A 14,112-nucleotide genomic window follows, 5' to 3' on the forward strand; every position below is an offset into this window, starting at 1 on the left:
CTCTTAGAATATTTTCTACTGTTTCATACAACATTGGAAAAAATAAAAGCATGAAAAAGTGAAAAGCTGCCTGCGGTGATAAATTAAATTTCATCTTTTAATATTATTAGAATTAATTAGCATCAATAGCAACATGGATACGTGCCCAATACAAACTGAAGCCACATCCCTGCTTATAGTTCCATACAAATTCCTTCAAACTTTTAGGGACTTTTTAGGCATCATAAATCAGCATTAGTCAACATGGATCATTAATTACAATTACGGTACATATTATCATTGCCTCTATATATACATACATATATATATATACATACATATATATATATATATATATATATATACCAATTTCACATATTTCTTCTCTTTGTTTATATCTCCCTATCAAGGTTTTCTCAACATGTTTCACAGAAATCTTTTCTGCTTCATCAGGGCTAGTGGAGATAGACTAAAGGGTTGTACTGTATTGAGGAATATTTCTTTAAAGCAGGGTCAGGCTAAAGCCCCTTATGGACGTCAGATTACTGTGGCTTGAAACAATCTTTAATAATCGTTTCCAGTGACAGATGAATGAATGAGTGTTGTACACAGCACCATTCTGTTTTATGGAGGGGGAGTGGGGAAGATGAGTGAGCGGAACCTCACTGTGATCTCCTCTATAGGAAAGCACAGAAGTCATTCCGGTATGGTAGTTCATGAATCCACCAGAGAGGTGGAATTTGTTTGAATTACTGTCTGCATTTTGACTCCTGGGCACTATCAGGACCATGAAAGATGTCGGAGGACTGCTGTACATGCTAGATTTTAACCCAGAATGAGCGCAACCATTTGTCTCAGGTGAAAATCAGCCAGTATGTGTATGGCCTGAGCTTGACCTAAGAGTCAAAAATTGCTCATTGCTCAAGGGACACCTAGCAACCTCTGGAGCAACCGTAAAACCCAGCCCTGGTACCCTAATTGATAAATACTAATCTAGAGTCAAAAAATCATTACCAATGATCACAAGAGGTAATGCAACCTTTCCTAATTCCCTTGAATTAAGACAGGCTGCATTACCCTTGGACCCTGCTCTTAAGCAACCTGTCTTTAATCCCCTAAAATACAGCCTGATTTCATTACCCTTTGTCCCCTAAAATTCAGCCTGATTGCACTTCACTTTTTGGCACTGGATGTATATACAATAAACATAGGAATGGAACTTAGTAAATGATTGAGCAGAAAATGAATACATAATAATATGTTTATTATATTCACTATAGTAAAAACTAGACTCAGACAGTTGGTTTGCAGCCATAACTTCACCACTGTGAAAATTACAAGCAAAGGTGTGGAAAGTATTAGAATTGCAGAACACCATCAATAAAATGTGATTCATCCAACCAATCAGATGACTGTTCATTAGGGCCACACTAAAGTAATGTTGCAGTAATGTGGGCATTGCTTGTAACGCATGGTACATTACAATGACATTTACAATAATATCTAAAGCACAGGCACAGTACATGACATTGGATGGTGCATTGTTGTGTAATGTGTTGCCTGTGTTGGCAGCCTATTCATAATGAATGGGCCACCCTGAGACAATGCATATTAATACACAAAGTGCAACAGGAGCATACCCCCTTTCCTGGACATGCCCCTGGAAGCAACAACTTGTTTCCGAGTCACATCCAACAAAGGGTCTGCCATGGTTTCGTTAATCTACAGAGCCATGTCACCAAGCATCCAGGTCTTATAGACAGGATCATTGCATGCTGCTGTTGTGGTGCTGTATAATAGAATTTGAGTCTAATCTTTAACAAGACATTCGTGAAAGCAAAATTGATAATTTCTCAACAAAATAATTTGTCAATCCCTACAGACTAGTTAAAAGTCCAGAGTAGGGACCATAGGCCTGATGTATTAAACTCTTCAAGCGTGGAGAAGATAGACTATCCTGGGAAATGGGTGATTCATATAACATATAATATTTTAAATACTGGACCAGATCTATTCCAGGTTAGCTGGATCACCAAGGATCTCCCATGATAGTCTTATCTTCTCCAATCTTAGAGATCCTTAATATATCAGGCCCCATGTTTCTTGCCCTGACATTATCCTCTTAGAGGCACTGGCAAATACTATTCCAACTGCTATGGGGAACAGTGTCATTTCCAATGTTTTTGGAATAGTTGCAAGAATCTGATTGGTTGCCATGAGGAAAAAGAACATCTCCTTTTCCAAAACTTTGAGGTCCAAAGTTTTTGGTTAATGTGCAGTCCATGCAATCAATGAATAATTGAGAAAATAGACAATTAATAATTTGTGAAATCTAAGGATATGTGGCAGAAGAGTTTTATTGGAAATGAGGCACTCAGAACTCACCAGAGATGGCCAGATATCTTCATCCCATTGTGAGAAGATGCAAACTTTTGATGTGGAGAAAGACCCTAGTAGCTCAGAGGCTGGAAAGATAGGAAAATATTAGATAGGGCAAGCTAAGGAATGATGAGTAATGGAAGTTACGTAATAAGAGGTAGCAAAGAAAATAAATGAGTGTTTAACAGTATGATGCCCTGATGGTGCTCAGTGCTCAGAGTCATAATCGGACAGCAATTCAAACATAATGGTAACCAGGACCATGGTTAGGTATTATTCTGCATTAGACATGTCTTATTCATTCTTGCTAATTTCTGGAAACCCCACCTCTGTCTGTCTTATGTTTACTTTGATGCTCACCTCTAGATAAGCCTTTTTTTTACCTTTTTCAAGGGAAACCCTCAAAACAACTTTCAAGTCCTTGGGAACCCCCGCTATAATTTCTAAATCCACAGCTCAACATACGATAGTGAGTTCGTTGGTAGGAAGAATTCCTCTAACATTGATGGCCAGTGGGAAGGCTGTCACCCTAAAGCTGCGTACACACTTGCAATTTTTGTTGTTGGAAAGGATCTTTCACGATCCTTTCCAACGACAAGGGGCTGCAAGATGCATGAACGGTGCTGTACATACAGCACCGTTCATGCTCTATGGAGAGGGGAGGGGGAGAGCGACGGAGCGGCACCCTGCTGCGCGCTCTCCCCCTTCCCTTTCATTAGGATCGGCTGTCGTCCATCGTCCGTGGATCCGGCAGGTCGGTCGTCCGGACGATGGACGACACCGACTGTACACACGGCAGATTTTCGCCCGATAATTGGCCGATGCCGATTATCGGGCGATAAAAATCTGCCGTGTGTACGTAGCTTTACAGATAGCCAAAAAGATCATTGGTGTCAGTTAAGTGACTTGAGAGTCACAAATTGCTCATTGCTCAAGGAACCCCTTGCAGCCTCTGGAGGAACACTGGTTAAGAAACTTTGCATTAGAGTAAATACATATAATTGAGCAGTGCTATCTACAAATGACCTGTATCCAGTCTTCAAACTTACACACCACACAGCCCAGTCTGGAAGGGCAGGAGACTTGCTACAGTAAAGTAACATTTACTGAACCTTTCCCTCTCCAAGCCTGTGACTTGACGAGCTTGGAGATGCCCTGGTATCATACTGACCTATTCAATACCTAATGGCTATTATGGTATATACAGCCATGTCTAAGGCCAGCATGAAGTGTAAAGCCTGAACGAATACAAGTAGCAGACTGATATCTGACTGACAAACTTCAGCCTGGGACAAAAGTTCATAGATACTTATAGAATGCCCAAAATGTGTCACTTATATTGAGTCCAGGTCTAACTGATGAGTAATGGGGAACCCTCCCTACCTGGGGCCACCATAGACCCCTCAACTTTGGTTTCCTAAATTGGCAAAAAGTAGAACAAATTCCTCTGCTTGTCATGCAAATTTTTGCCTGTCCTTAGAAGGAGCAGACAGACCAACTAAGATATACAGTATTACAGAACCACAGGCTTTGTAAAGCTATGCATAAAATGTCAGCACTATATAAATACAAGTTATTAATAATATTAATAATATGTTCAATGGCAAAGAAAAAAGCTCCAACAGCTGTGACTGTCATGCTACTGCAAATAATCTAACACATTCTCTCATTCATCCATTCGACAGCAAACATTCCTCTAATTGTTTTACATTTAGAAGACTTGTAAACAGCAATGTTGGTTCATATAAAAAGTAATTATTGATGACATAAAACAATTATGTTTGTAGAGGGTTTGACACAAGACATTTTCGGCACATTTATCCAATTAGGCCCCCTATTATTAATTACATAAAGCAGCATTAGTGATGTAGAAGGGAAATCTGTCCACTATGCCAGTAGTGAGGCTTTTGTTTGCTAAATAATTTTACATCATAAAAAAATGATATTTAATGTTTATTTTAGAAAATAGTGCTTTCACCTTTTCCCATCATTTTTGCATTTCACTGCTGCTAAACAATTGCTATGCACACCTTGGAATTTTGCTCACCAAATGGGTGTCCCCAGATGCCCCCCTCCCTCCTAGTTTGCATTCTAAGGATAAATAAAACACAGTAATTTACCTTAAAAAATCCAAAAGGGAAAGTGTGACCTCTTTGTAATGGACACAGCAGGAATGTAGATCTGGGAACTCAAAGCCAAAGGTCTCACAACCGGAGTCCCTCAGCGGCACATGGAAACTATTAGGAGTCTAGTCACAAGCTCTAGGAAGGGCAAGACCTGTAAGTGGGACATGTTCATTCTAGCAGCCCCTGCAAGTGGTTTCAGCATTTAAAACCACTTGCAAAAAACAGTTAATATGGATGGAATAGGTATGTTCATTATCCCTTATTTGAGAGGTGTAGGAAGTGGCACACTACCAGCAACGGGCAGTTGGCTGCCCCTGCCACTTCCATAGACTTGAATTAGTGCAGCTTGCAAACATGCTAGTGTTTATAAATGTTTTTTTACAAGTGGTTTCAATTCACAACAACAAAAAGTAACTGTTCTGCCAGGCTTTTGCAGCTAAAAGGCCTAAAAAAGCTTAGCAGTGACAGAATGTTACTTCCCCTGGGCACCTAGAAATTGACACTTGGAGGGCAGTAAACATTGCAGTGAAAATACTACTAGTCTACACATGCCAACACTGTGCTGCAGCAGACAGAAGAATAGCCCCTCTGCCCTGCCAAACATTGTGGTGCTAGGAGATAGAGCTGTGTAAATTTCAAAAGCGAATGGACAGAAATACAAATCCTTTGGCAGGTAAAATAACTCCAATGGTAGTGAAATCCAGCTTTTCCCTCATCTACTATAAACTGGTACATTAGCTTTGGATAAATTGAAATATAGCCAGTTTCTAATGTTCTACCCTGTTCTTATTTGGTCTGACCTGTGGCATGTTTTAAATGTTGATTATCAGCCAAATCGTATGCTGGCCAGCTTCCATAGTTAACGAGACATAAAACCATGTACAAGCCAAGCTACTCCCAGATTCTGGATTATGAAGTGACCTTCCTTCCTGACATAGATATTAACACACCTTTGGCCATAAAGCAGTGGGCCGATGCCAAGAAACTCCGGCTTCCCAGGATTCATTAATACAAATTAAAACAATTATATGCCATTTCCTTACATAGCGGGGCTGGTGTAAAACACTCACACCCACAGCTGTCCATAAAGATAACACTGCCTTAGATTCGGCCAAACAATGAGCCTCAAATCTGAAAACTGGACTGCAGGACTGTGTTGACCTAGCAACCAATCCAAACCAAAAAAACTAAAATTACGGGTCATTTCATTTTATTGCAGGTTGTTCATAAGTGATACTTTTTCTTGTTCTAAATAGCCGATAAAGTGGTTTTAAAACCAAGAACAAAAAATAGAATATAATGCAGTAAGCTGCATTAAGATTGACCTTTAAGATTTTTTAATAGAAGAAAACATCAAATCTAATAAAAAATCTATTTTAAAACATCCCAACTGACTGGCATTTGCTTTTCTTTTGTAGTTGATTGGAAATATCAGGAGATAGGGGTGGTCATGGGGTGAATTATATACGATGATTGGAGCCAATATTTTTTGGGTTCAACAATGAAACTTATGTAAATCCTAACTATTACTTTTTTTTACTTTGCTTTTCTTTTAACATCCCGACTGAACAATTGACTGGCAATGGCTGTTCTTTTGTAGTTGATTGGGAAATATCAGGAAATGGGGGTGGTCATGGGGTGAATGATGTACGATGATTGGAGCCAATATTTTTTGGGTTCAACCACAAATTTTATTAAAATCCTAACTAATACCTTTTTTTTATTCTCTGCTTTTCTTTTAACATCCTAACTGAACAATTGATTGGCTATGGCTCTTCTTTTGGAGTTGATTGGGAATATTTGGTGATGGGGGTGTTTCATGGGGTTAATGATCTACCATGATAGGAGCCATTATTTTTTGGGTTCAACAATAAAATGCATGCAAATCCTACTTTTTTTTCTTTGCTCTGATTTTGGTATGTGAAATATACCATTGAAATCTTTTGATCAGATAACTTGCCGCGTTCTCTGCCTCAGCTGCACCTTTATCAATTAGCATTGTTCTTTACCATCTATCACCCTAGGACAATAAATGAATTGTTAATATGATTTCCAGATGCCAATAGGGGAAGGAGATTCAAAAAATGAATGCAGCCAACATATCTATTACTGGTAAGCTGCAATATATTACATTTTTGTTCTTGAGTGTAGATACACTTTAACCTATATGTATTTCAGCTGTGGATTTGATTGACTGTCTAGATTTTCCCTTTACAGAAAATAATAGAATAAAAAATAATTGCTGAATATATCGTCCAATGTACACTCAATTTTTACCAAAAAAAAACTCCTTGTTGAATACAAACACAAATAAAATGAACCACAAAAGTGTCGTAAGTTTATACTAATGCATATAATAAAAAATGTACTTGGAAAAGCAGACGTGGGTTAATAATATTAACAAGATGTGTTTTTGCCAAAACATGGTAGAAGGAGGAGCCTCACAGGGAACATGTGACTCCGTGTGTTTCACACACGGTACATTGTGTACATGTTGCGGTGTGCATTACACACACACTCTAACATCTTGCTCTCTGACCCTTCCAAATATGGAAACAATCAGTTTCCAAATAATCTGACATGTTTCCAAAAATACTTTTGGATCAGATATCGTAAAAACGCTTTCTGCTAAATGTGAGCTAGTGCGAGAGGCCTCAGTGCTCCCACAAAAAAAAAAAAATAGTTCTCTCACACTCAGAATGTTCTACCATACATACGTTTTAAATTTTCTCATCTCATGCATGGCCATCTGAACCTATTGTAGACAGACAGACATACCGACGACCAAAAAGATAGAGAGACCAACAGCCAATAGAGAAATATAGTGGATAGAAAGATAGATAGAGATAGATAGATAGATAGATAGATAGATAGATAGATAGATAGATAGATAGATAGATTTTCCAGTAGATCCATATCACCAAAAAAATTTCCAGTTTGACTCATCACTGCATCCATTACACAGCTAAAGCCATCACACTACACTACCATACTTTAATTTAAAATATTACTAAGAATAAATATGTAATTAGAGAATCCAACTGCAAAAGACTGGCACCTACCTTATGGCCTTGTTGGAGGAGAAGACACAAACTGTAGCCACATTTGCCCCATGAACTATACTGTACTACCAAGAACTATAGGAAGTCGTAGCTTTCCAGAAGATAAAAAAGGACAAAATGGCACACTGATAAATTAATAGTTGGCATGTATAACTCTCAACCTACACAGCATTTTTTTAATAAGACCTCCCACTAGACACTGACAGCCCTCCTTCCTGTTGCTGAAATTTTTATATTCTTCTCAATATTTTTCTTCTCCTTTTCCTAATTTGTTTTTTACGCTCTCTTTTTCAGGTCATGTAGAAAAAAAACCTTACTTTACTCATTCTGCCTTCCCAAGTCCATGGGTAGTTCTTGAGGCTGCCATGGATGTATGTGGCCCTTAAGCAACTTGATTGCCTGTGGCTATAGGATACACAGCACAGTTCATATAAGGTTCCCCAGCCTGGTTCTGCATTGCCCTACTTTCCTACATCCATACTCATAACTTTGTGTTAAGATGCCAATGGTTACTGTTACAACCAATGCACTGAATTTTTAAATATATTGAATCTAATAGACACTTTTAGTTGTGGCTATAGTTTTTTTGTACTGTAACCTTGTCAAAATTCAAAAAAACTATTGCAAAAGAGAAAAGCTGACAGGTAATTAAAACCAGCAGTTATGAGTTTTGATGTAGCATAAGCATGTAACTATTACTGAAAGCATTCAGTAACATTACCAATAGTCAGACATAAAACTAGAAAAATGTTCATTCCACATTTCCTAAGAATGTCCAAATAGGGTTTAAAAGAAGAAATTTGCACAGGGTAACCTCTCGGTACACTCTAACCTCTTTTTTTAATAATAAGGCTTCAGGTCAACTGAAATGAAGACTGCAAGCCAATCTAGCAGAGAATGAGCAAGCCAATTATGTAAAGGGTTTCTGAAAAGTTCTTCAGCTATTATCATTGCCTTGTGATGAGCTTTATCAAGTTACAATTCCACTAATGATTAAAATAAGACCAGTAATCAAAGGATTAAAGGAAACAATTAGGGGAGATCTCCAAACAACCTCCCCTCTCTGCTTGCTGTGAATGAGTATAAACAGCCCCAGCAAGATGTTTCACACAGTTCTTTGTGGATCATTTCCAGTTCTGCGCACATATGTCAGTAAACAAGACCCTATGACTAGGCTATGCAAACCATTGATATACATTTGGAGTAGACTTCATTCATTTATATGAGCAGAAGTCACATAATCTTATAGTATGAAAAGCGTTTTAAAGGATAGAAAAGTGACCATCAACCTACTAATACAATTTTTTAGTGTAGATTCAAATAAAAATAACTAAATTACCTTCATATTTGAGCTAACTTTTGGAAAATGGCCAACCTAAAGAATGGCCATTATCATCCTATGAAGCTGATTGTCTGGCTGGATACTTCCTTGGTACATATATTTTCTGAACATGAACTTGTAAAATGAAAACAAAGCATTCCCAGGTACCGGAACCATTCTCTCTCTTTGCCCATTGCAGCCTTGGCATTGCATTACTTAAAACTATTTACAAGAGGTACTTGGCAATGCCAGAATTTGGCTACAAATAATATGCTTACAACATAAAGTAAATTAAATTGCCCAAAGTCAAACTTTAGGTTCACCTGCTTTTTCACTTTTCATGCAATCAGTTTATGTATGGTAAACAATAAGTACTTTTTTCTCAAACCAGTAATGTAGCGTTGTGATGCTGCTATAATATTTCACTTGAAACATGGATTTTTATGACCATTATACTTAATATTTCGCTATATTAACTGTGATTTTGGGATAAAAACAGACTTAAACTGCCATTTGGCAGTATTTTTCTATGGGATTATTGGACAGGAAGTCATTTTAAAGACCAATGCCAAATGTGCCCCGAGTTATCCAGGAATTGTTGCCCATAACTAGGGAATTATAAGACCATTTCATATATAAACATTGTTCTAATGAGAAATATATCTTCCAGCCATCCTGATAAATGTGAAAGCATTCCAGATTTAGAATTAAAAAGATAGTCTTTTCAAAAGTGGGTATGACTTCAAAATTTGTTTCAGCTAAGTGATATTGCTTATTCCACACTAGAAAATGAATGGATATATGATTGGTTTGTGTGAGAAGTACAGTACCATGCAACAAGACTTGATCATTTTATATGATACACTGGAAGGTTTGATCAAAGGGCAATGGTCCAGAACAGCCAGGGCAACATGGGACCCTAGATTTTCTTTAACCAAGGTTGCTAGGAAAATTTCTGCCACTCAGATTTTTTAACCATTAAAAGTAATCATCTTGATCTTTAAAGCTGACTAAAGAGAGCGCATTATTTCCTCTGGTCACCAATGTAAGAATCATTCTTCCCAATGGCTACCAATGTAAAGAAATGGATCATCCTTTTCAATAACTACCAATGTAAGAAGCATTCTTCTCAATGTCCATCAAGGTATGAGGCGTTCTTCCCACTGAATACCAAAGTAAGAAACATTCTTTACAGAGACACATTAATTATCCATCAATGTAAACATACTGATCACTGCCCATCAGTGAAAAGTATTCTTCCAACTGACTGGCAACTTAAGGAATGTTCTTCCAAATGAAGACCAATATGAAGACCAAAATAAAGACCACTATCTCCACTGAGTAAGAGGACTCTTCTCCTAATGACCACCAACGGTAGCTTTTCTCCCTCAGTATTCTAAGGTTGCTCTTGGACCAATAATTTCACTGATGTAAGGGGACACAAAAGCTAGATTCTGATTGGTTGCCATGTCTTCAGGCACAACAATGTTCCATGGAATTTGAATAAATAAAACCAAATGTTATTCATTCCACTTCCACTTATGTCATTCAATGAAATATTTAGTTGTGCAGAAGGAAACCATTGGAATCCAAAACTACTGAATGTATTGTCAAGCAAGCGGAAGCTTTGTTTTACATATGAAAACAATACATCTCACTGGGAGTCTGTGTCACTTTCTAAACACTTTTGGGATGCAGGAGAGAACTGCGAAAGAAATCAGCTGCATTGCTTACAGTAACCAATCAGATGCCAGCTGTCATTTTTCCAATGAATGAAATAAAGTCAAACAAACAATCTGAATGGTAGCTCAATTCAGCAATTCTTTCCATGTATTCTTTAGAAATGAAAAAGAAGCATAAACTAGTCAGTAGGCGTAGTAAACTCTGATCCTAAACTAATTCTTACAAAGGCTATATGGTTGCCTTCCATATTTTAACCACAACAATTTGCCATGCATGTTTTAGAGTAGGATTGGGTGAATCTTCCTGGGTTAGGTTTGTGACCAGTTTTGTGAATGCTACTCAAATTTTGTGAATTCAAACAATTTTGTAAATCTGTTCTCCTCATTTGTAAGGCTAATATGCAAGGTTTTGTAAACAATAGTGTTGGGATGACCAGACCCTTACATGAAGCAACATACAAATAGAAACATTGAAATAAATGCAAAAGTAAAAAACTATAGGATGCCCTTTATTTCTGTTGGCAAACCAGCAAGCTTTTTGTCCAATGTTCAGGATTTAACACAAACCCATGGTAATGGGAAACTTAAATCATATCCCTTGAGTGATCATAACTTCAATAGAAATAGAAACAACTACTGAAGAATCAGTTGAACGACACTTTCCTTTGATAATATGAAACAATAAAGTTAATAAAACGCTGATTGTTGTAGTAGAAACTCAACAAAAGGGTTCAAAACTACCAACAAAATTGCCAAATGTAAAACCAGCATCACTTTAATACTAAGCAGATGTAAAATGGCAAGAAAACAAAATACACATGAGACCGCGGCAGTTTGTATGAAATGATGCCCCTAGGCAATAAAGCCATATTGTATTTTAAGTGGGCAATTAGGATGGCGATACAGACATACAAAAAGTATATACAATGATCTTTTCAGTGATGTCTTTCTGTTGTGAGAACAGCTTTACCAAAATTGTGTTTTTTGGTCAAATATAAGGATGTAAGATGCATGTTTTGTGATGTGTATCCTATCCTATATTCACTTTTTTAAGGTTGCAGGGGAATGGAAATGGCATTCATAGATGCAATTACCTTCAGATGCATGCTAGACCAGTGATTCTCAACCTTTTAAACATGGGGAAAAATGTTTTGGGTCTTCAGGGAACCCCCCACTATAATTAAAATACATTAGTATGGTGGTCAGTTGGAAGAATCCCTCTTAGGTTGCTGGCCATCGGGAAGAATGGCACCCTTACAGAAAGTTGAATATATCATTGGCGTCACTTAAACTGACTGGAAAGGCACAAAGTTCTCATTTCTCAAGACACCCTGAGCAACCTCTGGAGAAACCTTAGTTTAGAAACATTGTCCTTTACCCCCCTCCCCCCACACACACACAATTCCCCCAGAGATCTGAAACTCCCCTTTTCCATGTCTTGTACCTTATTAATGGAAAGGAAAAACTTCCTACTACAGTAACAGACTAATATAGAACTGCTGGGGACCGTCAAAGGGTTGGCATCCTAGCTGAAGTCTGAATATGCATAACAGACCATCCTAGGGTGCATAACTTTGCCGTAATATAAGGGTTACGTGCATCTGTAAGCGTCTGCAATAAATGCTTTGGGGTGGGTACAAGTTTACTTTAACACTGCTTTATTATATCAGTAACTGCACAGAAAGAAATACGTAGCTGGCGACAGAACAAAGCACATGAAAAAAATAGTTTGTAATGTTGTAAGGCGGTGGGAAAAGCTGAGGAATAATGGCCCATGCAGGAAGAGTTATTGACAGCAGGAAGAGAGAGGTTCCATTGCCACTTCATAGGTCATTGGTGAGACCTGACCCTGAGCGTAAGACATAGTTGTCATAACTGGCTTTATTTAGAACTAACTGCATTGCCCATAGCAGCCAATAATTTTCTCTCTTTCATTTTTTTCATTTTGCAGTTTTGGAGAAAGGAAAAGTTTTACTAATATTTAGGATCAACACGGATTTACTTCTACTAAAAAAGGGGCCTAAAAAGTATTAATTATTGACAAGCAAATTATTTTTGATTTAATTCTTACAATGATTTTGTCAGTCTATTATTGCAATCCACTTTGCAGGGGGGATTACCTGCAACAGACCAATGACATTATTGATCTGGGAAAGGGGAACACTGAACCCATTACCAGTCCACTTCTCCTTAGGAAATTCCAAATAAGGGTGTTTATCTTACAACGACACAGTGTACTTATAGGGCCAAAAAAAGGTTTTGGCTTTAGATACGCTTTAGCAATGAATGTCCTCTTAACATTTAACTCTAACTATTTCTAACTATTTCTCTTAACCTCAGCCTTAGACACAACCTTAGGACTAAAATTTGACCATAATTTTAAATCACCATTCTTAATTTCTGTCTTTAACTTACCCTTCAACCTAAAGATTAATACCAGAAAAAATAAAAAAACTGTTCTAGTGCTCTGGTCTTCAACCTATGACTCATGGGCCACATGTGACCTTTTTCTATTTGTCGTGTGGACCCTATGCATACTCCAGTAGTGGGAGTGGAAGCATTGGCTTAATAATGAGCTGTAATAACACTATTCATCTCACATAGCCAATCCCATCTCTAACTGTTCTTTGGCAGTCTCCAGATAATTTTAGCATATATAATCTCCTGTATAACGTTTGTCTCTGACAGTCATTTTTACTGAATTTTATGTGTGGCCCTTTGGTACTTTCAGGGGCCACAGCTGAGGCCTCCTATACCTCATTAGTTAATAACCACTGTTCTAGTAGGCTAAGGGATGCCAAACACGAGCGCATTGTTAGTGTTTCTCTGTGAGCCGTGAAGTCATGTCGGACATAAACCAAATGCACTGATATAACCTTAACGATGGTGGTGTGCTTGAGGCGTTACTGTTCTTGCATAACATCCTTGGCAGAGAATAGGTTAATGCCCCAGTGACACATAACACCAAATGTACTAATTGATCAATGTTCTAACTATACTGCAGTCTTCATGCCTGAGGACCACATTTCATAATTCTCCTGACACTATCTGCCGGAAAGTCAGTCATTATGGAGGTGTTACATGGAATGGGAAGGCGGGTGTAGAAAACGGTGGGAATATTACGAACAGCAGGGATCTCACTCATCAGTTTCCCCGTGTTTGGATATGGGGGAAAGGGAGGGGGATCAAAAGTGGGAAAAAATGTCCACGGAGACATCCCCTTTAAAGCAGTCCTGCCAGGCAGAAATGGAAATGATTCAGGGCTGTTAAATATGAATTAGGCTATGTCAAATGCGGTGATCCATCAAGGGGACCTGAAGGCTATTTTAAAGGGAAAAATTGAGGATTTTCATAAGCTCATGTTTTTAGCTATTATTGCACTTTTTAGCCCTTTACTTTTTTTTTACCAATAGTCCTACATTCTAAATGGGGATGCTGAGGGTCCACCCAAGACCCCAAAGGGTGGATGGGAGAGGACCCATGCTATCCAAAGGAGTGAGGGATAATGTAAGTACTTATTCTTTGGTTTCCTCCCAGACCTAAATGAACATTTTTTATGATTC

General features: G+C 38.0%; 1 protein-coding gene across 2 annotated transcripts in view; it reads right to left on the bottom strand.

Annotated features, from left to right (window-relative positions):
- PLEKHG2 (pleckstrin homology and RhoGEF domain containing G2) overlaps positions 1-14,112 on the bottom strand; it is a 65,049-nt gene that overhangs the window by 45,394 nt on the left and 5,543 nt on the right. The window contains exon 2 of one of the 2 annotated variants that reach the window (XM_072429705.1): positions 2,365-2,444. The exons of the other annotated variant lie outside the window; for it this stretch is intronic. The gene's annotated coding sequence lies outside the window, so the exon portion shown is untranslated. The remainder of the gene's footprint in view (positions 1-2,364; positions 2,445-14,112) is intronic. 2 annotated transcript variants of the gene reach the window in all.

This window comes from Pyxicephalus adspersus, chromosome Z (assembly GCF_032062135.1).
Source record: "Pyxicephalus adspersus chromosome Z, UCB_Pads_2.0, whole genome shotgun sequence".
In the NCBI taxonomy this organism is placed as follows: Eukaryota; Metazoa; Chordata; class Amphibia; order Anura; family Pyxicephalidae; genus Pyxicephalus; species Pyxicephalus adspersus.